At 40.9% G+C, this 24,545-nt stretch overlaps 1 protein-coding gene across 1 annotated transcript in view; it reads right to left on the bottom strand.

Annotated features, from left to right (window-relative positions):
• Positions 1-21,842, bottom strand: part of LOC134357391 (uncharacterized) — a 132,091-nt gene extending 110,249 nt beyond the window's left edge. The window contains exons 1-2 of the mRNA XM_063068927.1: positions 21,753-21,842; positions 8,299-8,405 (exon numbers count right to left, since the gene is read on the bottom strand). The gene's annotated coding sequence lies outside the window, so the exon portion shown is untranslated. The remainder of the gene's footprint in view (positions 1-8,298; positions 8,406-21,752) is intronic.
• Positions 21,843-24,545: the final 2,703 nt, after the last annotated feature.

Genomic DNA, 24,545 nt, shown 5'->3' with positions numbered 1-24,545 from the left:
TATTGAGATATTATGTGTATTCCTAAGGAAAGAATAAAAGCTGTATTAATGCATCTGTTTGAACTTTCAATCTGCCTTAGCTTCCTCTTGGGTTCAGAGCTGCAGGTTATTTGCATGAGTAGTCCAGCATTCATGAATATGCCGATCCTATTCAATACCTAATTGCACAACAGCACACCTGAAGTTAATAACGATAAAAGTCCTTTGTGAAGTGAATTGAAAATCATAATCACACCTGCTCTTGTGCTCAGAATGCCAATTTTTCCAACAGCAGAGAGAATCACTTATTGACACAAGAGGAGAAATATTTTAATCATTAAAATATACCTACGTTATAAGTGGAAATGTATGTATACGCTAAAGATATAATCAAATTTCACTCTCATTTACTGATCAGCCAGGGTTAAAACCAATACCAACAGAGAACACAGGCAACACACACAAAATGCTGGAGGAGCTCAGCAGTCCAGGCAACATCTATGGAAAAGAGTAAACAGTCGACGTTTCAGGCTGGGAGCTTTCATCAGGACTGGAAAAAAGATGATAAGTCAGGATAAGAAGGTGGGGGGAGGGGAGGAAGAAGTACAAGGTGGTAGGTGATAGGTGAAACCAGGAGAGGGGGAGCGGTCAAGTAAAGAGCTGGGAAGTTGATTGGTGAAAAAGATAAAAGGACTGGAGAAGCAGGAATCTGATAGGAGAGGACAGAAGTCCGTGGAAGAAAGGGAAGGGGGAAGAGCACCAGAGGGAGGTGATGGGCAGCTAAAGAGATAAGGTCAGAGAGGGGAATGGGAATGGGGAATAGTGAGGGAGAGGGGGCATGGGGACCATTACCAGAAGTTTGAGAAATCGACATTCAAGCCATCAGGTTGGAGGTTACCCAGACTCCAACCTGAGTGTGCCCCGACTGCGGCAGTAGAGGCGGCCATGGACTGACATGTTGGAATGGGAATGGGAAGTAGAACTGAAATGGCTGGCCACTGGGAGATCCTGCTTTTTCTAGCAGCTGGAGCGTAGGTGCTCGGTGAAGCAAGCTCCCATTGCAGGTGACCATCGTGTTACAAGGGGGAGGGATGGGTTACATTCCCAGTAAACTGTATATAATATGAAGCTACGTTATCTGCATATGTGAGATCAAAAAGAAATGGAATTCTTTCTTTCCTTTTTTCCACATAAACTCTGTATATCTCAAGTTTATGCATAGTGATTGGTGAACTCTGTGAGAGTGAATTTTTATCACCTAAACTGCAGTAATGCTGGGATCATTTAGTAAACAGAGCCATTAAACAATCAATGAATGTGAGAAGTCAGGAAATAGGATTAGCATCTTACAAAAAAATATTTACAATAGATAGCCACTCTACATGAAAATGAATAAACAAAATTCCATTGACTACCTCCAGTAGTAAAACATAGGAATTTAAAATACTTGCTAAAATTTACATCCATCAATGAAAATATACTCCCAAATTGAAAACAAAATCTACATATTAGTTTTGAATGCTTATAGATTCTGTGTACCAAATGAGCACAACAGATATGCATTTTATATCATACCTGTTTCTACATTGTAAACCTCAGATGGAGCTAGCATTATGAATGTTAATATCCTTTCAATGCCCAATGGATTTGCTTTCGCAAATTTGAGACATACATTGGCATTCAAGGCTAATGCACAATGTCGGACAGGGCTGGTTTTATGTGTAGTTAAAGTCAGCAGATCAAAATGTCCTGATTAAATATTAATTACCTTATTAAAATGAATTTCTAGTCCATTTGCACATCAGCAGTCCAGACAGTGGCTGAATTTAAATAGTGCATTACAACCATGAGACATTTTCCTGTGCTGACTAATAATAATTAAGGCATGGTTTTAACTATAATAAGAACAATTGGTATTTATGCAGCTTATATAAAGTTGTAAAACACCCTTAGGCACTTTACTGACACTAAGTAGCATAATGATACATTAGGAATGAGGACGTATGACTGAAACTATGGTCAAAGAGATAGTGTTAAGGAGTGTTTTAAAGGAGGAAATACTGGTAGAGAAACAAAGATATTAAGGGAACATTTTCCAGAGATTATGGCCTTGGAAGTAGAAATCCAAGCTAGAAAGGGTGGAGCACATCGAAGAAGAAGGTTAAAGGGTGCAACAGATAGGGGGAGGAATTCAAAACAAAGATACGGAATTTCAAATCAAAATGTTGCTTAACCAGAAACCCATTCAACTGAAGCTAACTCAGCTCCCAGCAGCAACATTGGTAGAGTAACCTTCTTGTTGGACCAACCACTCAAAGTAAGTTCCCCAGTGAATGAAATTTCTGTACTGCAATCTTTGAAATCATCCCTCGCAACATTTGTGTTACAGTCTCTTTTAATACCAAAAGAATGGCTACGGATACTTACTAAATCAAACACAAAAGCTTTAAATTAAGAAATGCATGTTTTTCTTATCCTCCCAAATCTAAACGTATCACCTTTGGATTCTTCCACCTAGCTTCTCACCATAATGGTTCTAATGGGCTTCACTGACGATTATCATTGGAAATTCATTCTCACCCTTTGCTGTGGATGCTACCATCTCCAATGGACCTCTCCACTATTGTTTAGCAACAAGAATTTCTTTACCACACTGTTGGAACTAAGGAGCCACCATCAAAAGATCCCTCCTTATACATAATATCTGGTGTCCTCCAAAGATACACCCTCACCTCCCACTGACTATTTCTCATCCACATGTCACCTATCAATAATATAACGGAAGGGACAACGTTAATTTTCTTACAGACAACAATTGTCCTGAATTCTCCATTATATTAAAATTGTCTGGCTGGGTTGATGAGTGAGCAGAAAATCGGAAGGCATTATTTTGAACCACTATTCTTGGAGGCTAAACCAAAGTATTCACCCTAGTGATTCAGTTGCAAGCTACTCATGGCAAATGCATGCTCCTCCGCTTGGAGCTAGCTGACTCTCTGGGTCTGCATGATCTCGGAAGGGCAGGTACCTGGACCTCCAAAACCAGTATATGACTGGGCTTATGGAGCACACACCCAACTGCCTTTTCCAAAAGCTCCCATCTGTAAAGTGCTGTAGGGCTATTATGATAAAATCTTCAAGCCATCTTAAAAAATTCTTTCCCCAGATTAATCTGCTCCACCATTCTAGTTATCCCCCCACCAGCCTACCCACCCCCTCAATCTATTACCCCTGTCACTGCACTGTAGACATTTTAAACCACTTTTTATGTTGCGATTTACATTGTAAACACATTCTGGTATTTACTTATATACACACATTTTATGCCATATCTGTCATCTAACCTCTAATTTTATTAACCTTTCAAAAGTTGAATTATCTTTTTTATTGCACGTTACATCCTGATCAAAACATCACAGCAAATTCCCAATGCATGTAAATGTATCTGATGAATAAGGTTGATTCTTGAGAACCACTGTGTAGGTTCCTCCTCAACGAGCAGTGCCAATAGGCTCACAATGAGGCAATCTCATCAATTCTCCTTTCCCCACTTTAATTCTCTCTCACATGCCCATCAACACCACTCTGATTCTTCTGCCACCCAACTACTCCAGGGCCAATGACCCAACCAGCCAGTACACCTTTAGGATATGAGAGGGAAACCGGGCAATTGGGGAAACCCATGTGTTCACACTGAGAGGACGGGCAAACTCAAGCATTCGGAACTGAAGGTCTGGTTCGAATGGAGCAGTGAGGTAGAAGCACCACGCACTGCTCCATTGTACTGCTCCAGAACTGCAGCTGGATTCCCATAAACAATTCCTCTACTACAAATCATTACCTGCCTGTCTACCTCCCAGCTCCGCTGAGTAGCGTATCATTAAGTAATGGCTGCGCTGCCCAAATGAAGGCAATATAAGGAAAACCGAAATGAAATTTTCATATTCTGGAGGTGGATGCCAATGGGGAATCAGTCTTCTAAATAAACAATTCTATCCTGTGAAGTAAACTCGGTTTTGAAATTGTAGTTTCAGGAAATTATTTTTGCCTTCCTCTTTATAATATTCCACTAAATTTAATCTCTGAATAATTAATACACCAGAGAAAATAGCTGCAGACAAGTTACCTGAAATATTAGAATTGCTCTTTTAGGTTCTCTGCTGCATTTAAAAAACATTTAAATTTTGCAGACAAGTTTCATTACAGAGTCCACTGGTTTGCTGTTTATAATCTTAAAATAGGGTGAGAATTATTTATTTTGCATAAAATTTGCTATTGTGGCTGATGTATTTTCACCAATACATTTGAGTGTTCATTAAAAATGGATGCACTATGATTTCCATACAGTTTCCCAAAGTGGACGTGATGTATGTAGGCAGAAATGAAGAACTGAGAAAGCATTCTAAACACACCTCCAATTTTTCTTCATGATTTGTAATATTTTGAGCAAATGATCGGAAAATTGCAGTAATGAATCTTGCCGTGAATCATTCATTCTTTGTGCTGTTTGGGGGATAAAGTCAAGGACATAAGTGGATCTGGATGCGGCACTGAGCCATACATCTCTCTCAAAGAAGCTGACTGCTTAGGGCTCTACAATATAAGGCATTTCATAAAGAGATCAGCATCTAAACCCCTCTACAGTCACAGGATTGTCAGGCTCATAATTGTTTTTAATGTTATGTATACCTGGGTCATTTCTGGCTCTCCCTGGAGGTATCAACAGGGTAAACCAACCTGCAGTCTGTCAAAGCAGAAAAGTTGGCGGTCCAGCCACCTATTTCGCTTCTTCCCCTGCTGACAACTGTGAACAGCATGAGCGGACTTTGCAGCTTTTGAGTGGCAGCATTTAGATTTAACCCCATGAGGTCTGACAAGTTTCTCTGCACAATGCCAGTTCCAATATGACTCAGAAAAATGCTCCCTGTATGAATATTCAATGTACTTGCCACCATCAACAACAGATCATACAATTCACATCACAGGCATCTGTCACAATGCCCACCACACAGCGCATTTTGGCACTTAGCTCTGACACAGCTCCCATTCCTGCCAGCTAGCAGATGAACGTTGGGAGCAGTGATGCGCGTACAAAGACTCTGCAATGTGATCAATGTGACATGTGTGATCCTTCTTCATTTGGTCCCACCTAATGTATCACTTTCACTGGATCACGGTAGCGTAACTTTACTACAGTGCCAGCTACCCCAGTTCGATTCCCGCCGCTGTCTGTAAGGAATTGGCACATTCTCCCAACGACTTCGTGGGTTTCCTTGGGATGCTTTGGTTTCCTTGCACATTGCAAAGTCATAAGGGTTAGTAGGTTAATTGCCATATGGGTATAATTGGGCAACGTGGACTTGTTGAGCTGGAAGGGCCAAACTGCTGTGCTGAGTCCCTGAATCTAAATCTAAAAAGAGCAGGGCTATGAAAGATACATGGCCTGCAGTGAGCCGTCTGTAAGGAAAACTATCTCATTTATATTCCAGTCACTGCAGGTGTGCATGGGATGATTTGTCGGCCCACTGGCTGCGTGGAGCTCCAGATGAATTCGTTGCACCCCTTTTTCAGCTGCAGAGGGTGCTTTGCAAATCAACATCACCGACCCTTGAGTGGACCAGCAAAGGACTGTGGGTATGCGTGACGGGAGAGACAGCAGCACGCTCCATGCCTCCTGCACAGCAAACATTAAATGCGGGAGGAACTCAGCAGCTGTTCCCAGGTTTTATGGCTCTATGACTCATTCTTTTTAATATCAGCTTCCCAGGGCATGAACATCCTTCCTCAAATAAGAAGCTATAGCACTCCCAGGAATGAATAATAACATTGTGTTACTTTTCCTAGATACTGCCTGTACCTCCATGCAGCCTTTAATAAATCTCCCCCCGGATTCCTCTGCATCTCAGATATACTAACTTTTTATTTTTGCACAAGTTTCACATTTCCCCACATGACTCGCCATTTTCAAGGGCTTTGCTTACTCACTCAGTCATTCTATCTATCTTCATTTCTAACCTCTTTACATCCACTTCACAACACACTTTCTATCTTATCCTTGTGTCGTCAGAACATTTAGCATTCATACTTTTGGTGGCTTCATCTGCGTTATCCATGAAAGGCTGAGATCCCAGCAGTGATCTCTGTGGTGCTCTGTTCATTAGATCTTGCCAGACAGAAAAAAAAGCAGTATGCCTACTCTGTTTCCTCTTAGCCAGCCAATCTACTGTAACCTCCTACACTATGAGCTTTTATTTTTCATAATAACTTTTAATGCAGAACAGTTTCAAGTATCTTGTGAAAATCTTAGTACGTCCACCAGTTCCACTTAAGGTACAGCCTTGTTACTTTTTCAAAAAATGCCCAGGTATACTGCTCAATTATCAAATGCTACCTGTGTCAGTTGAGCGCAAGCGTAGTACTCACGCACATGTGCATTCATTTCCTCTTCCCTGTACACCACATTCACCTCCCTTTCCCCAATTTCTCCAACAGACCCTTTAGAGGGAGACTTCAAAGATTTATCGTACAAAATGAAGATCCACAAACTTGGGCAGTGATGGTTTGCATTAGACGACCCTTCAGTGAGCAGTCAGAGAAGAGACTGAGATCTACAGTGGTGCTAGAAAGTTCATGAACCCTGTAAAATTTTCTCTAATTCTGTATAAATATGACCTAAAATATGATCAGATCTTCATGTAAGTCCTAAAACTATATAAAGAGAACCCAACTAAATAAATAGCAAAAAAAACCTATTATACTTGTTCATTTATCTATTGACAAAAATGATCCAATTTTACATGTATTTGCTGGAAAAGGTATGTAAACCTCTGGAGTAATGCCTTCTACAAAAGCCATTTGGAGTCAGTTGTTCCAATCAATGAGGTGAGATTGAAGGTATGGATTGTAGAGGTGCCAGCCCTAAAAAAGGACACACAAAGTCAGAGACTTCTCTTCTTAAGAAAGATCTATTTATTGGCACTATGCCTCGATCAAAACTACTTTCAGAGGACCTTAGAAGAAGAATTGTGGAATGCATGAAGCTGGAAAAGGTTAGAAAAGCATCTCTAAAGACCTGAGTGTTCATCAGTCCACAGTAAGAGAAATTATCTACAAATGGAGGAAACTCAGTACTGTTGCTACTCTCACTAGGAGAGGACATCCTGCAAAGATCACACCAAGAGCACAACGGACAATGCTGTAGGAAGTGAAAAAGAACCCAGGGGTAACAGCAAAAGACCTGCAAGGATCTCTGGAACTTGGTTTCTGTTCACGTGCCCACTATAAGAAAAACACTGAACAAGAATGGTGTTCATGGAAGGACACCATGGAGGAATCCACTGCTTTTCAAAAAAAAACATTGCTGCACATCTCAAGTTTGCAAAAGACTATCTGGATATTCAACAACACTTCTGGGACAATCTTCTGTGAACAGGTGAGACAAAAGTTGAACTTTTCAGCAGAAATGCACAGTGCTATGTTTGAAGGAATAAGGGCACTGCACACCAACACCAAAACCTTATCCCAACTGTGAAGCTTGATGGAAGGAGCATCATTTGGGGCTGCTTTGCTGCCTCAGGGCCTGGATAGCTTGCAATCATATCAAGACATTTTACAGAAGAATGTCAAGGTAGCAGTCTGTCACCTGAAGCTTAATAAACAGAAACTGGATTAGAAAGACAGGAGTAAATCAACAACAGAGTGGTTTAAAAAGAAGAAAATCAATGTTTTGGAATGGCTGAGTCAAAGTCCTGACCTTAAGTGTACCTATTGAAACCTATTGAATCCTACAGAAATGTTGTGCAAGGACTTGAAGCAGGTAGTTCATGCAAGGAAGCCCACCAACATCCCAGAGTTGAAGTAGTTTTGTAAGGAGGAATGGCCTAAAATTCCTCCAAGTTGATGTGCAGGACTGATCAGCTTGGTTGAAGTTATTGCTATACAAGGGGGTCGTACCAGTTACTGAAAGCAAAGGTTCACATACTTTTTCAAACACATACATGTAATGTTGGATCAAGTATAATGTTTCTTGTGTTATTTAGTTAATTGGGTTCTCTTTATCTAGTTTTAGGATTTACGTGAAGATCTGATCACATTTTAGGTCATATTTAAGCAGAAAAAGAGAAAGTTCTACAGCGTTTACGAAGTTTCTAGCACCACAGTAAGTGGTCTTCATATTTTCTGGTTAAGATAAATACAATTCCTCACAAGTGGCAGCATTTGCCAGACATTCTTTTTCTTTTTTAAAAAACTTGTAAATGGTGCAATAGCTGGTTATAAAATTAGTAGTCACGGAAGGGTTGTGCTGGCATTATCACTCACCTGATCTGTAGCTATCAACTTCCAGACAAAGTCATACTTCTTTGATGGATTAGTGAAAATGCACTGAAGCTCTACCTCATCATCGGATATATACACAGGTTTGCCCCCTAAGTGAAGAAAGAGTCAGACAGTTCATTCAGTAATGATGCTTCAGAGCCAATGCTGACAGAACTAACACCCTTTCAAGTGTCTAGGACAATTCCCTTTATCCTCCCCACTCCCTCTCCTGTGCCCCAGTATGACTTTGGCTCATTTATTAGAGGACTCTTTCATGTCCCAACTTGTCTTTAATAGTGTCTGAATTGATTTATTTGGTGTTTATTCTCACAATTTTAGTATCCATGGGTTTGATTGGGCATTTCACATATATACCATTGTACTGGCCCGGATTTTAACTATTTAATATATCAGTAATAATGTGTATGTATGTATGTATGTATATATATATATATATATATATATGTGTGTGTGTGTGTGTGTGTGTGTGTGTATATAGCTTGATTAAGAATTCTTTGTTGTTTAGATAATTCATTACAGGCTACATATAACATGGCAAATGTCATCACACCTCCATATCATAAGTATGCACCTCACTTAAGTAAAAATGAAGTTTGACTCGTATTCTAGACTCTCTTGTTTTTATTTTGATTAGTTTTATGTTTTGCAGTTACAAAACATAACACATATCAACTCATTCAGCATGAACAGCTTGTGGGAGGGTTTAACATTTTAACAATCTATTCCCCAGTGATGAATTTCTAGCAATACAAACTTCCTGATCCAAATCAGATTACTAATGAAATGTCTGAATAAAGTTAATCTAGGCCCTAGCTATAAATCAAAAGTCATTTCCTTATTATTTCATTAGTACCATGATAAACTGTAGAACAGATCTCACATGCAAGACGCTTTGGGCAAGGTAAATTGTGATAGATCAAAGCCTGGCCAACTTCTTATTGGGCTTCTAAGGGAAACACTTTTTGGTAACCTGTCCCAGATCTACTTTAAGCCATTAGTTTAAGATTCCTGTCAACATCTTTAGTCAAACAGAAATATTTGGACTATCAATAACAATTCTAAGGAAATTTTAATAAGTGACTAAAACCTGAACTACTCACTAATTAAAGGCCTAGATTTAATTTTAAAAGTCCTTGTGGTTTAAGACAGCATGTTGTGAAAGTTGGCCAAATTGGAAACTGTGGTGCAGAGTGTGATATGGAGGAAAGAAAAGATTAAAACACTGAGTATTGTTAACAGTATAGAAATAACAGATCCTGATTAGATCCGGATAGGAAGGTGAGCAAAATGGAGCAGACTTGCAGTAGGATTAGGACAGATCTGCGGTGCCATAGTGTGGCCGCTGGTAGGACAGTGCCTCAGAACTCCGGCAACCCAGGTTCAGTCCTGATCTCCACTCCTGTCTGTATGGAGCTGTCGTGCTTGACCACATGGGTTTCTTCCAGGTTCTCTTGCTTCCTCTCACATCTGGAGAAGCAGAGTTAGTAAATTAATTGATCACTGTAAATTATCCTGAGCCTGTAAGTGAATTGTGGCATCTAGAGGGAATTGAGGGGAACATGGGGAGAATAAAATGTGAGTAGTATATGATTAGTATAAGTAGATGCCTGATGGTTAGTAGAAACTCATTGGGTCAAAGGGCTTATTTACGAGCTGTATAACAAAGTGCCATTATAAAAGCACACAATATAGGATGTGATGGATTATCTATCACCCTTGAAATCTTCTGAAGAAAAATTGTCTATTCTCGGTTTTAAATTGTTCCACTAATATAAAAGTGTACCTGTTGCTCTGCAATTTTATCATCATTCAGTTAGTATAAGAAGTTTGGTCTTGGTTGGTTCTAACTCTGATTATTATGAGAAATTCTCCAGCAGCTCAATTGTAGAGTGGAAGAAGCAAGTATAAATATGTGCTTTGTACATCATTTATTTTAAGTTGAAACATTAGTGGATTTTTTAAAATAGCTTCAGCTGATGTAACAAATAGTAGCTTTCTTCTTTTAAAAGACCACAATAAATCATAAAAGCAAACTACAGACTAATGAAACATTAATTGAGCTACTCTATTTGAAAAACAATATCACCTTCCTCTTCTCAAAATTGAAAATCATTACAGAAGAGCAGAAGAAATAGAAGCAGAATTCACCAATAGAGCCCCTCTAGTCTGTTCAACCAGCTGTTAAGATCTGACTGATCCTCTACCACTATTTCACTTTACTGCCGTAGCTCGACACCATTTGAGGGGCTTATAATTACAACATGACAAGGTTGAATTCTCTTCCTCAGAGGCTTGAGAACGCACACTTGTGCTCATTCTTTGAGTACTAAAGTGACCGAGAGATATAGGGATCATACATTATACTTTATTGTTGCCAAACAATTGGTACTAGAACATACAATCATCACAGCGATATTTGATTCTGTGCTTCCCACTCCCTGGAATACAAATATTAAATATTAAAAATATTAGTAAATATTAAAAATTTAAATTATAAATCATAAATAGAAAATAGAAAAATGGGAAGTAAGGTAGTACAAAAAAACCAAGAGGCAGGTCCAGATATTTGGAGGGTACGGCCCAGATCTGGGTCAGGATCGGTTCAGCAGTCTTATCGCAGTTGGAAAGAAGCTGTTCCCAAATCTGGCCATATGAGTCTTCAAGCTCCTGAACCTTCTCCTGAAGGGAAGAGAGACGAAAAGTGGCTGGGTGGGTCGTGCCCTTGATTATCCTGGCAGCACTGCTCCGACAGCTTGCGGTGTAAAGTGAATCCATGGATGGAAGATTGGTTTGTGTGATATGCTGCGCCGTGTTCACGATCTTCTGCAGCTTCTTTCGGTCTTGGACAGGACAACTTCCATACCAGGTTGTGATGCACCCTAGAAGAATGCTTTCTACGATGCATCTATAAAAATTAGTGAGGGTTTTAGGGGACAGGCCAAATTTCTTTAGTTTTCTCAGCTTTAGTTTTCTTTAGTTTCCGGAGCTTAGGATCAGACAGGAAAGTCAACATGATAGAAAGTAATGATATCAGTGAATGGTGAAGCTGGCTCAAATGGCCGTATGGCCTATTCCTGCTTCTAATTTGTATGTTCATGTGAAGGAATTCTGCCAACACATTAATAGTGATAGCTGTGAGAACAAAATCATAATAAATTCTTTGATGGCCCAGCTGCTTCTCTTTCTTGCCAAAATATTTCCACTCTTTAGATTACATTTCACAACCCCCATGCAATACCTAGCAAATTAAATTGTTCAACCTGCTCTGTTAGAAGAGATGATGCAAGTTTATTCTAGACTTGGAATCCCTCTAAGGAAGTAATCATATGAATTTGCATTCCATTCTTTTTATCATATTGAACTACTTGGAGTGAAGGGAATTACTGAGGCACAATAGAGGAGCTGGCCAAAGTTGGTTGGAAGGGAACACTAGCAGGGATGATGGCAGAACAGCAGTGGCTGGAATTTCTGAGAGCAATGAGGAAGGAGCAGGACAGATACATCTCAAAGATGAAACAGTACTCTAAATGGATGATGATGCAACAGTGGCTGACGAGGGAAGTCAGAGACAGCATAGAATCAAAAGAGGGGGCATAAAATATAGCAAAAATTAGTGGGAAGTTAGAAGATTGGAAAGCTTTTAAAAACCAACAGAGGGCAACTAAAATAAGCCATAAGGAGAGTAAAGATAAAATATGAAGGTAATATAGCCAATAGGATGCCAAAATATGTTTCAGATATATAAAGAGTAAGAGAGAGGCAAGAGTGGATATCCAACCACTGAAAAATTATGCTGGAAAGAAATTGCGTCGGTCTTCATTGTAAAAGACACTAGCCATACGCCAGAAATCTGTATGTGTCAGGAGACAGAAGTGGGTGTAGTTGCTATTACTAAGGAGATGGTGCTTGGGAAGCTGAGAGGTCTGAAGATAGATATGTCACCTGGACCAGATGATGTACACCCAAGGGTTCTGAAAGAGGTGGCTGAAGAGATTATGGAGGCATTAGTAACGATCTTTTAAGAATCACTAGGTTCTGGAGGACTGGAAAATTGCAAATACCACTCCACTCTTTGGGAAGGGAGGGAGTCAGAAGAAAGGTCAGTTAGCCCGACTTCAGTGGTTGGGAAAATGTTGGAGTCTGTTATTAGGATGAGGTTTTGGGATATTTGGAGGCACATGATAAAATAGGGGAAATCTTGCCTGACAAACCTGCTGGAATTCTTTGAGGAATAAACAAGCAGGATAGACAAAATGAGACAGTGGATGTTGTTTACATGGATTTTCAGAAGGCCTTTGACAAGGGGCGCATATAAGGCTCTTTAACAAGAAAAGAGCGCATGGTATTATAGGAAAGATCTGTGTGCATGGATAGAAGATTGGCTGACTAGCAGAAGGCAATGAGTGGGAATAAAGGGAGCTTTTCTGGTTGGCTGCCAATGACTAGTGGTGTTCCACAGGGGATGGTTTTGGAATCACTACTTTTCACGTTGTATGTCAATGACTTGGATGAAGGAATTGATGGTTTTGTGGCCAAGTTTGCAGACAATATGAAGACAGGTAGTGGGGCAAGTAACTTTGGGTAAACAGAGAGACTACAGAAGGATTTAGACAGATTTGGAGAATGGACAAAGAAGTGGCAGATGGAATATAATGTAGGGAAGTGTACTGTCATGAACTTTGGTAGAAGGAATAAAGGTGTAGACTATTTTGTAAACGGGGAGAAAGTTCAAAAATCAGAGGTGCAAAGGGACTTGGGTAGGATTCCCTAAAGGTTAACTTGTAGGATGAGTCGGTGGTAAGGAAGGCAAATGCAAAGTTAACATTCATTTTGAGAGGACTAGAATATAAAAGCAAAGTTGTAATGCAGTGGATTTTTAAGGCATTGGTCAGACCACATGTGAAGCATTGTGAACAGTTTTGGCCCCTTATCGAAGAAAGGACGTGCTGGCATTGAAAAAGGTTCAGTGGAGGTTTATGAGAACATTCCAGGAATGGAAAGGTTAATGTAGGAGGACTATTTGATTGTGCTGGGCCCGTACTTATTGGAGTTTAGAAGAATGAGGAAGGATGTCATTGAATCCTATTTAATACTGAAAGCAACACACACAAAATGTAAGAGGTACTCAGCAGATCATGCAGCATCGATGGACTTGAGTAAACAGTTGACGTTTCAAACTGAGGACCTTTTTCAGGACTGGAAAGAAAGGTGCAGAACATCAGAATAAAAATGTGGGGGGAGGGGAAGGAGGATTGTTGTTGTTGTTGTTCGTCCTTCATAGTCGAAGTTGACCATGGCTTCAAAGTCAAATGGGAGATTGGTGGCTGTGGGTCCGGAGGTGACTGATGAGGCCAATCCGGGCCCTGAAGGCTCGCCCACATGTGGGACACAAGTGGGTGGGTGCTGTCATGGCAGTGGATGCTGCTTGGGCCTTGCGCACAGCACGCTTTCGTTGCACCTCGATGGTGCGCCTGACTTCAGCTGCATGGGCTCCTGTGGTGATCTTGCTGCGCCAAGCTGGACGGTCGAGGGCAAGCGTCTCCCACGTGTTGATGTTGACACCCAGGCCTTTGAAGGATGCTTTGAGGCAGTCTTTGTAACGTTTCTTCTGCCCCCCCCCCCCAACTGAGCGCTTGCCCTGACACAGTTCTCCGTACAGCAGCTGCTTAGGCAATCGGCTGTCTGGCATTCTGACCACATGTCCAGCCCACCTGGCTTGGGCTTTCAGCAGGAGGGTGTAGACGCTGCAGAGCCCAGCTTGTTCCAGGATTTCCGTGTCAGGGACTTTGTCCTGCCACCTGATGTGGAGGAGTCTGCGGAGACAGCTCAGGTGAAAGTGGTTGAGCTGTTTGGCGTGTCTGCTGTAGACAGTCCAGGTCTCGCTGGCATAAAGGAGGGTGGTAAGGACCACTGCACAGTAGACCTTCAGCTTGGTGGTAAGGCTGAGTTCTCTCCGCTCCCAGACGTTCTCATGGAGTCTCCCAAAGGCGGCGCTGGCTTTGGCAATCCTGTTGTTGACCTCAGCGTCTATGTTCACTGCGCGAGAGAGTATGCTGCCCAGGTAGGTGAAGTTGTCGGCTGCCTGGAGGATCTGGCCCTTCACCGTGATGAAGGATAGCTAGAAGGTCACAGGTGAAGCCAGATGGGTAGGAAGGGTAAAGGGCTGGAGAGTGTACCATAGAAGGAAGGGAGGAGGAGGGGATGGAGGGGGAGATAATGGGTAGGAAAGTATAGAAAGGCCTAAATAGAATAGAGGTTACGAGGATGTTTCCAATAGTAAGGGAATCTAGGACTAAGGACACAGCCTCATAATAGAATGACATCCATTTAGAGCAGACATTAGTAGGAATTTCTTTAGCCAGAGTGTAGTGGATCAGTGGAATTCAGTGCCACAAATGGGTGTGGAGGACAAGTCATTGGGCATATTTAATGCTGAGGTTGATAGGTTCTTTATTAGTCAGGGTGCCAAAGGTTACGGGGAGAAGGCAGGAGAATGGAGTTGAGAGGGATAATAAATCAGCCATGGTGGAATGGTGGAGCAGACTCAATGGACTGAATGACCTAACTCTGCTTCGATATCTTATGGTCTCATAACTGAAAAAGCTGGTAAGAAAGTCAATCTGGTCCATTTTGTTCACCGTTTGCCCACCAAAGAAGCTAGATGTTCCTAATTGGGGGAAGTAACTCAATTCCCTGGATCACATATCATTTGATATGTGCAGCAGCTCTTCCTGTGCTGGAAATCTCATTGCTGCAAAGAATGACGACTCTGGTATTGCTAAAGATAACTTGGGCAGGATCATGGAGAAAATTTTAAGCATCCTATTTTAGAAGGCATAGATAGAGTGGGAGTGGAGAAGATGTTTCCTGTTTTAAAAAAAGTTCAAAAATTCAACACTAAATGTTATTCTCAAAGTATATACGCGGTATGTCACCAGATACAATCTTGAGATCCATTTTCTTGTGAGCATACTCAATAAACCTATTGCTTCTTTAGTAACTTTGATTTATTTGACTAATTTCTTTCAAAGGTTTACCAAGTTTCTCCTGTTTTACCTTAATGTCATTGCTCTGATATGGATCAATCTCAAAGAATTGACAGTTGGTCATCAATTCTCTCCCACAAAACATCAGTGAAGCAATAACTTTCTGAGAATTCTATACTTTATACTTTATTGTCACCAAACAATTGATACTAGAGCATACAATCATCACAGCGATATTTGATTCTGCGCTTCGCGCTCCCTGGAGTACAAATCGATAGTAAATATTAAAAATTTAAATTATAAATCATAAAAAGAAAATAGAAAAGGGAAAGTAAGGTAGTGCAAAAAAACCGAGAGGCAGATCCGGATATTTGGAGAGTACGGCCCAGATCCGGGTCAGGATCCGTTCAGCAGTCTTATCACAGTTGGAAAGAAGCTGTTCCCAAATCTGGCCATACGAGTCTTCAAGCTCCTGAGCCTTCTCCCGGAGGGAAGAGGGACGAAAAGTATGTTGGCTGGGTAGGTCATGTCCTTGATTATCCTGGCAGCACTGCTCTGACAGCGTGCGGTATAAAGTGAGTCCAAGGATGGAAGATTGGTTTGTGTGATGTACTGGGCTGTGTTCATGATGTTCTGCAGCTTCTTCCGGTCTTGGACAGGACAACTTCCATACCAGGTTGTGATGCACCCTAGAAGAATGCTTTTTACGGTGCATCTATAAAAATTAGTGAGGGTTTTAGGGGACAGGCCATATTTCTTCAGCTTCCTCAGGAAGTAAAGGCGCTGGTGGGCCTTCTTGGCAGTGGATTCTGCTCGGTTGGACCAAATCAGGTCGTTTGTGATATTGACCCTGAGGAACTTAAAGCTTTTGACCTGTTCCACTTGCACACCACCGATGTAAATGGGGTCGTGCAGTCTCCTACTCCTTCTGAAGTCAACAACCAATTCCTTCACCTTGCTGACGTTGAGGGATAAGGTTATTGTCTTTGCACCATGCCACCAGGTTCTTAATTTCCTCTCTGTATTCAAACTCATCATTACCCGAGATCCGGCCTACAATTTAGATTATGAAGACACGTAGTCCTCTTTTATTGTCATTTAGTAATGCATGCATTAAGAAATGATACAATATTTCCTCCGGTGTGATATCACAAAACACAGGACAGACCAAGACTGAAAAAACTGACAAAACCACATATTTATAACATACAGTTACAACAGTGCAACAATACCATAACTTGATGAAGAAGTCCATGAGAACAGTAAAGTTCAAAGTCTCTCAAATGTCCCACATCTCACGCAGACAGGAGAAGGAAGAAAAACTCTCCCTGCCATGCCGACCACAATCCAACTCTGAGTCATCTGAAAACTTCGAGCTCTGATCAGCTCTCCGACACCAAGTACTGAGTGCCATCTCTGTCCAAACGATTCAACCTCCTTCTCGGTCGCCAAAAGCAGGCAAGGCCGGGGATTTTGAGGCCTACTCTCTGAAAGATTCCCGACCACGCAGTAACGACAGCAGCGAACGAGCGTTTCAGAAGTTTCTTCAGATGTTCCTCTGTGCTTTCACGTCCATTCTCTATCAAATCAGAATTGTCCACAGCCCCTATTTAACAGATACGATATCATTTTTCACCGGAGGGCTGCACACGCTCAGGCGCACCGCCACCTTCTCCTCCCACTCCGATGATGTGGTGTCATCAGCAAACTTATATATTGAGTTTGATGGAAACTTGGCTACACAATCATGGGTGTACAGCCGGGGGCTGAGTACACAGCCTTGTGGGGCATTGGTGCTCAAGAGTGATTGTAGAGGAGAGCTTGTCCCCTATTTTTACAGCCTGGGTCCTGTCTGTGAGGAAGTTGAAGATCCAGCTGTAGATCTGAGTGCTAAGGCCCAGGTTCCGGAGCTTAGGAATCAGTTTACTTGGAATAATGGTATTAAAGGCAGAGCTGTAGTCAATGTTCCTTATACTAGTTTGTACCTATGCAGCATTATTACCTCATTGTGGTTTTGTTTGAAACAATTTTACATATTTGTCTTTGCTATCGTATGTATAATGATAAATAACTCAATATGGCACTCCCATACACCATGTACAAAAACATTTTTCTTGGTCAGTCTTGGATCAGTTCGATGTCTATTTGTCATTATTTCTTTCCGACATATCATTTGCCATTTCAGGCAGCTTAATAAATTTTTTTTATTCCGGAAGGTCTCCACATTCCTTTTCAAAACATTAATCGATGACCCATCTAGAATCTTGTGAGACTATGTATCCTGAAAATCCACTTATGAATACTTTGTTTGACTAGATTTGCTTTTAAGCAGCTTATGTTACATTTTGAAAATCTGTTTCCTTACTGGCTATTCTGTTATTGGAACATGAGCAACTTCTCCTGTGGTTCATTGCCTTGATTCCATTGTTTCTTGTTCCTTTTCTCTACACAAACACCAGGCATTTAGTTCCTTTGTTCTTAAGAACACCCTCTTTCATTCTTGTGACAAGAACTGCACATATGATTCAAGGTACAGTCTGAACATCTCTCACTATTCAGTGTTCAGTGAAAGGACAATTCTCGCCAGCTTGTACTCTGCTATTGTGGGTATGTTATCTCTCTTTTCTTTCGTTCTCATTACTCCCCAAGGCCATATGCATTCAGCTGATTGATCAATATGAATTATCATTTTGCTGATGTTTTTCGCCCAACAAGGGCGTCAAACTGGGTATGAACCAATTAGAATAGGAAGCCTGGGGTATCTACGCCAAGATTTTCGCAATAAGAAAATAAGACAGTCTTAGATTGTTTCCTCTAGAGTGGCAGAGCTCGAGTGGAGTCAGGATTGAAGTTTACAAAATGATAAGACTATAAATAGGGCAGACAGAGACTTTTTCCCAGAGAGAAATGTCAAATACTAGTGGCATTTAAGAGGCATGTTTGCAGACATAAAGGGAATAGAGAGATTTGAATCATTTGCTGACAGTTGGGATTGGGTTTCTTTTTAATATATGATCAGCACAGATATTGTGGACCAAAAGATCTGTAACTTTGTTTGACTGTTCTATATTCTGTATTCAAACATGAGAGGACTTCTCTACGTTCTTTTAAAAATGATGGGGACCTGTGGTTTAACAGAACTAAATTTCTGTAATGTTCAATTTGAGCCAGCAAGCAGCGAGTTAGCCTGAGAACATCAGGTTTCGGAATACTAATTATCAAATAGCGAATCATCTCTTGTTAATGAAATAATCCCTCAATGAACAGTTAATTGGCAGTACAGCCTTCGTAGCACTCATTTAATTCTCTACAATGCTGAAGAGGTTTGATTCTAAAGGAGATAAGGAGGGTAAATGGATTGCAGTCATGCCCAAAGGATCAGCATTTTATCCAGAAAAGATGGAAAGCTGATTAGAATCAAGTAGATGCAGAAAATAAAAACGCAGACTTGGCACCAAATACTATATATTTCATCCTTCATTCTCAGGAGCCTCCTCTGCACTCAGCCCTCTAAAATAATCAAAAACACTTGCACAGAATAAAACCAATACGTCTCAAAGCATGGCTTATCCTGACGTGATACCTGTCTCAGACAAGTTCAAATCCTACTGTAAATTAACCAGCATTTGCTTCACTAGTGATTTACAATATAGTCAGCAAAGGAAAATCTGACTTGCCTTAACACTTCAAAGTAGCAACCTGAGGACAAGGCAGGAGATGTAAATGGTAAAGGGTGCGGAAACCTATGGCCACAGAGCAACTGCACGTTATGCAATGGTTCTTTGTACTGCTCCTATTGGCAGAAGTGATGGTTAGTAGGTGTAATTTTCCTGTGATTTAGATCTAAGAGAGCAGAATCAGAATTCGGTTTCGTATCACCAGCATATGTCAAGAAGTTTGTTAGCTTTGCAGCAGCAGTATAATGCAATACATGATAATAGAAAAATGTGAATTACAGTAGGTATATATTAAATAGTTAAATAAGTGGTGCAAAAATAGCAATAAAAAAAGTAGTGAGGTAGTGTTCACGGGTTCAATGTCTATTCAGAAATCGGATGGCAGAGGAGAAGAAGCTGTTCCTGAATCGTTGAATGTGTGCCTTCAGGCTTCTGTACCTCCTTCCAGATGGTATTAATGAGAACGAGGCATGACCTGTGTAACGAGGGTCCTGAATGATGGATGCCACCTTTCTGAGGCACCACTCCTTGACGATATCCTGGATACTACAGAAGCTAGTGCTCATGATAGAGCTGGCATTTCTAATTGCCCTTGAGGACATAAATGTCAAACAACTTTTTGAAGAACCATTGTGCTTCTGGTGAAGATACCTCCACAGTTCTTCTGCACCTGGTTTAGACCCAGCAATGATGAAAAAACAGCAACCAGCTTTCAAGTTAGAGACTTGAAAGGGAGCCTGCTACTGATGATGTTTCCATGTACCTGCTGCACTTGACCTACAGGGTGGTAACACTTAAGGGTGTAGGAACTGCTGTCAGAATAGTCTGAGTGAGTAAATGCTGTGCATTTTACAGATGGTCCTTACTGTAACTGTGGTGGAGAGAAGGGGGTGATGGTTGTGGATGGGGTAACAAGTGGGCTGCTTTGTCCTGGCTGGTGCTAGGCTCCTTGATTGTCACTTCTGGCAACTGGATGATCACATTGCTGGATAGATGTCAATTTTGTACCTATACTGGAACATTTGTCTGGAGATGTCGCTAGTTCTCAAGTGCATGTCTTCGGTTCGAGAGCTGGGATGTTATTCCATCTACAGCCATTGCTCTACCTTTGCTCTCGTCTACTTGTTGATATCAGGTGCATTGAAATAACTCTGCCACGCACAGTCCCAAGCCTGGCTGTGAAAGTAGGAGGGTTGGGCAAGGGGCTAGCAATCCCAACCTAGAAAAACCCAGAGCTACAGAAATGCCGAGAGAAGCTCCAAAGACCTCGTTCCTGGGAGGAGAAGGATCTTCAAAGGCGGGCTACACCTGGAGGCAACTTGAAAGACTGGCCAGGACAGAGGGTCCTGCTGAGCTGCTCTCAGCGGCCTGTGCCACAGCAGAGGTGGTGGGCTTAAGTAAAAGAATCAGCTGAAATCAGGAAAAGGTAAATTGGATGAAAACACACACAAACTCAGTCTGAATTCTGTTATAGTTTCCCTCGTACTGCCTCAATGGATTGTTGTAATGGAATGGTCCGTCTGAAAGGCATGCAAAACAAGTTTTTCATTGTACTTGTGATAATAATATACAATAATTTACCAATTCAAATGTATCTTCCTTAATCTTATTTTCCACTACCTCTGACAATGCTTGCAATTCCAGGCAATACCTGGCTGATTCTCATTAATGCAACACATTATAAAACAGGTGTGCCAAAATACTTCACTATTGTGTAAGTAACAGGAATTTTGTTATTCCAGCAGTAGGTGAGTTGACAGAAACTTTGCTTGTGAGTCAGGAGGCTATGGTTTCAGGTCTAACACCAGGGTTTTAAGCAGATTCTAGACTGGCAATCCAGAAGAATAACAAGAAGGAGCTATTTTATTGTAAATACCTTCTTTCAGATGAGATGTCCATCTCACCTACTCTCTCAGCTGTACCTAATAGAGTCCATGATGCTATTTTGAAAACTGAAATGTTAATAATTACTCCTCGATCAACGTCAACACTGCTGCTTGAGGGAGCTCACTATGTACAAATGCATCTCTTACATAATCGGTGACTATGATCATTCCCGTATTGCCACATTACACATTGCATTGCCATGAGGGAGTCAGACCCTGTAGAAATTTATGTTCTTCTCCTTGGTGTTTATGGTTGTAAAACTTGTGAGAAGATTTTCCCACATCAAGCAATGTGATGGACGACTACTTGATCTTTTTCTAGTGCCAGCAGTTTCTGGAGCACTGTGAAAGCATTTCAGATAGAGATGGAATATAACCCTATTTAACCCTTCCTGTGCCTATCATACAAAGTTCTGCAGAGACTACAGGCATAGTATCCATTTGATGACACACTATTTAAATACCACTAAAAAGAACACCAGAAGGCCTACCAGGACTGCAAGTGAACACTCTTCTTGGATACAGTACTATAATTATTCTGATGCAGGACTGCTAACACAGAGAATATAAGTTCAAATCACACTATGAATATAAAAAAACTGCAGATGCTGGAAATCTGAAGTGATGTTAAAAATGCTCAGCAGGTCGGGCAGCGTTGGTAGAAAGAGAAACAAAGTTTTAAATTGATGATACTTTGTCAGAGTTCTAATACAGGGTCACTGACCTGAAGTGTAAACTCTGTTTCTCAAAATGATTACAAAATGTAGAAATATTACTCGTGCCAGAATGTTATGAAATCTCCACCGCTTTGCCACTCTTCTTTAAGAACATACACAAGATTGTGTGCCAGAACGGATTGGCAATGCTAATTGCCCCGCTAATCTTACCCTTTTGCCTGGTTAGTCACTCTGTCCCTGATCTAGTTTCCCCAGTAGTTCACACACTTTGTCCTTCGTTTCTGAAGTTCTTGAAGTTCACCATTTACACACTCCAACAATAAAAACAATTGCTAGTTTGGCTAGTCAAAACAATCCTTCCAGCTGATCAAAACAATCCCTTCAGCTAATGTGCTCTACTGGTTTATAACTCATAAAAATAAGGATTCTAGACACAGGCATTCCAAACAGTTTCATTTATTTGTTACATTGGTTTGGAGACAGCAAACAGCCCAAAGGACCCAAGGGACAGTTTGGGGCGTTCTAAAATAATGTCTGGGTTAAGGGGAACAGGCACACTACACCCAACGCAGGCAGATTTAAACCATCACTTTGGCTTTGCTGAGAGGTGTGGTGGTTTGATTTGACAGTTGGTGAATAGTTATACTGGAAAGTTAATGACAAAATGTGTCATGGAGAAAGCTTCTGTACATTTGTAAATTTTTGTACATTTGTTTTCGTTTGTCTATTTGTAAATAATTTTTTTCTTCACAACTTTTGGGCAGCTTTTGTTCTTTTCGTTCACCTCACTCAAAATAATACCCCTTGCACTAACGTGCTGTTTTTTTTCCAACTGGTGACCCTCATCAGGCACACTTCCCCACAGCTGATAGCGAGGTGTGACAGAATGGAAATAAGAAATCAGAGCTAGAGCAGGCCATTTTGCATCTTAATATGATCATCCTGCTTGATACTTCTATCTCCTAATTCCTCTAATATCCAGATACCTACTGATCACAGTTTTTTTATTGCAATTACAGCCCTCTTAGGTAGCGGTTCCAAAGACTCTCCACTCTTTTTACTCACTTCATAGAGGGTTCATTGGAACTGGTTCCAAGGACAATCGCTATGCTGTATGAGATTGAGAAGGCCAAGCCTGTATTTTAGAGTTTAGAAGAATGATTGTCCTTTCCTAGCATAAGGCATGTCATAAGCTTTACTGCTGCCGTGTTGTTTCATTGGTGTGATAGAGTCACAGGGAATCAATGAAGTGCAGAGGGTGGAAAACAGGCCCTTTGGCCCAACTCATCCACGTCAATGAAGCTGCCTAATTGAGCTAGACTTATCTGCCTGGCCTATATGTGGTCCAGTCTAAATAGAACACACTGTATTGGAATGAGATTATATTTATGATGGAAAATTTTAAGGGATCTTACACCACAGAAGGATGAAATAACAAATTAAATAGAAATCCAATTTGAAGTCAGAATGAACGCCATCATAACAAAGCATTGGGCTATCTCTATATTCACAGAAAGGAGCTATACATCCTTGGACGAGTACTGCTAACCTAGTGATAGAGGGGCACTTGCATATTGAGTTCTGCTTTCAAAGTCCAAGGACAACGTTGTCAGACTTGTGCTTGGAAAATCCTTAATGCAGAATGGCTAGATCTCCATGGAGATCTCTCTGCTCAGTCTCTGGGAGGTGACAACGCTTTGCTGCTGACTGCAAATTCTGGGCCATATTCTTCTCTACCTTCCTCGCTGTGATACTACAAGTGAGTGACCTCCGCATTACGGAGTGCTTGCATTTCTTGAAAATGGGCCATCTTGCAATTTTTTTGTAATATGAAGCTGTGCTGCCTGGAAAATAATTAATTTTTTGTTTGTTTGTTTATTTATTATTTTTTCACATAAATTAAGTTAGAGCAAACTTTATTCCGTATCTTAAATACTTGGGTAGCAATTTGTGAATTCTGTAAGGGCGAATTTCTGTTACCCGAATGACCATAATGTAGGAATCACCTGTATTTGTACACCAGATGTCAATCATGCTCTCTGGCCAAAGCTGTGATATGTTAAACCTTCCTATAGGATGTATGGCCACAGGATGTAAAGTCTGTCTTCTTATTATGAAAAAAAGTGTACAGGCAAAAACATGTAAACATGCACCACCTACCAAAATTCAGCAAAGAAATTTTACCTAGAGAAATATTATTTCATGGAAACAAAATCTATATATCCCCAGACTCACCTAAAACTCTAAATGGCAAAACAGTATAATGCACTCCAGCATACACCCAATCCTGAAGGCAATATCTGTATCTCAATGTCTGATTTTCTACATAATAGAATTGGGGAAAATAGCAGATGTTTGTATAAGATAACTTAATCACTGGTTTGGGCAGATTGTTACAGTTTCTGTCTCATGCTGTGTAAGTACTCCTACTTCATCAGAATAACCGCAAGGGCGAAGGATAATGCAATTTGTACAATTTCAGGGAGATTTAGAGGTTGTCAGTGAAATAAGACCAACATAATAGTAATTGATGTTTCACGATACAAATGATCCTTGCACAATCGGCATATTTGCAGTTAACTTCCAGTGTGAAATCCTCCGTCAGTGCTGCGCATATTGAGCAAGTGAGAGACAGATGGATAAGGGGAGGGGGGACAGTGATGATTTAATGGTGGGGAGTGAGATTGCTGAGACTGTGTGTGTGTGTGTGTGTGTGTGTGTTTGTGAATGACAGAGAGAGAGAGAGAGAGAGGAAGAAGTTTGAAGGCGAGAAGACCCACCCACTCACACAAAGCGGAGACAGGGGCAGGGAGAACAAAGACTCAATAACTGAGAAAAACAGTCCTTTCTCACAGGTGTGGGGGCGGGAGAGAGAGAGAAATGGGGATACAAGAAGAATAGAGGGAATAGAATAGAATAGAACAGGAGAAGGAAGGAGAGTCACAAAACTAAGCCAGAGTATGGGGCTATTGAAGATACAGAAGGAGTGAGTGAACTAACTGT

This window comes from Mobula hypostoma, chromosome 2, assembly GCF_963921235.1.
Source record: "Mobula hypostoma chromosome 2, sMobHyp1.1, whole genome shotgun sequence".
NCBI classification, from domain to species: domain Eukaryota; kingdom Metazoa; phylum Chordata; class Chondrichthyes; order Myliobatiformes; family Myliobatidae; genus Mobula; species Mobula hypostoma.
This window is presented reverse-complemented; position numbering and strand designations above follow the sequence as displayed.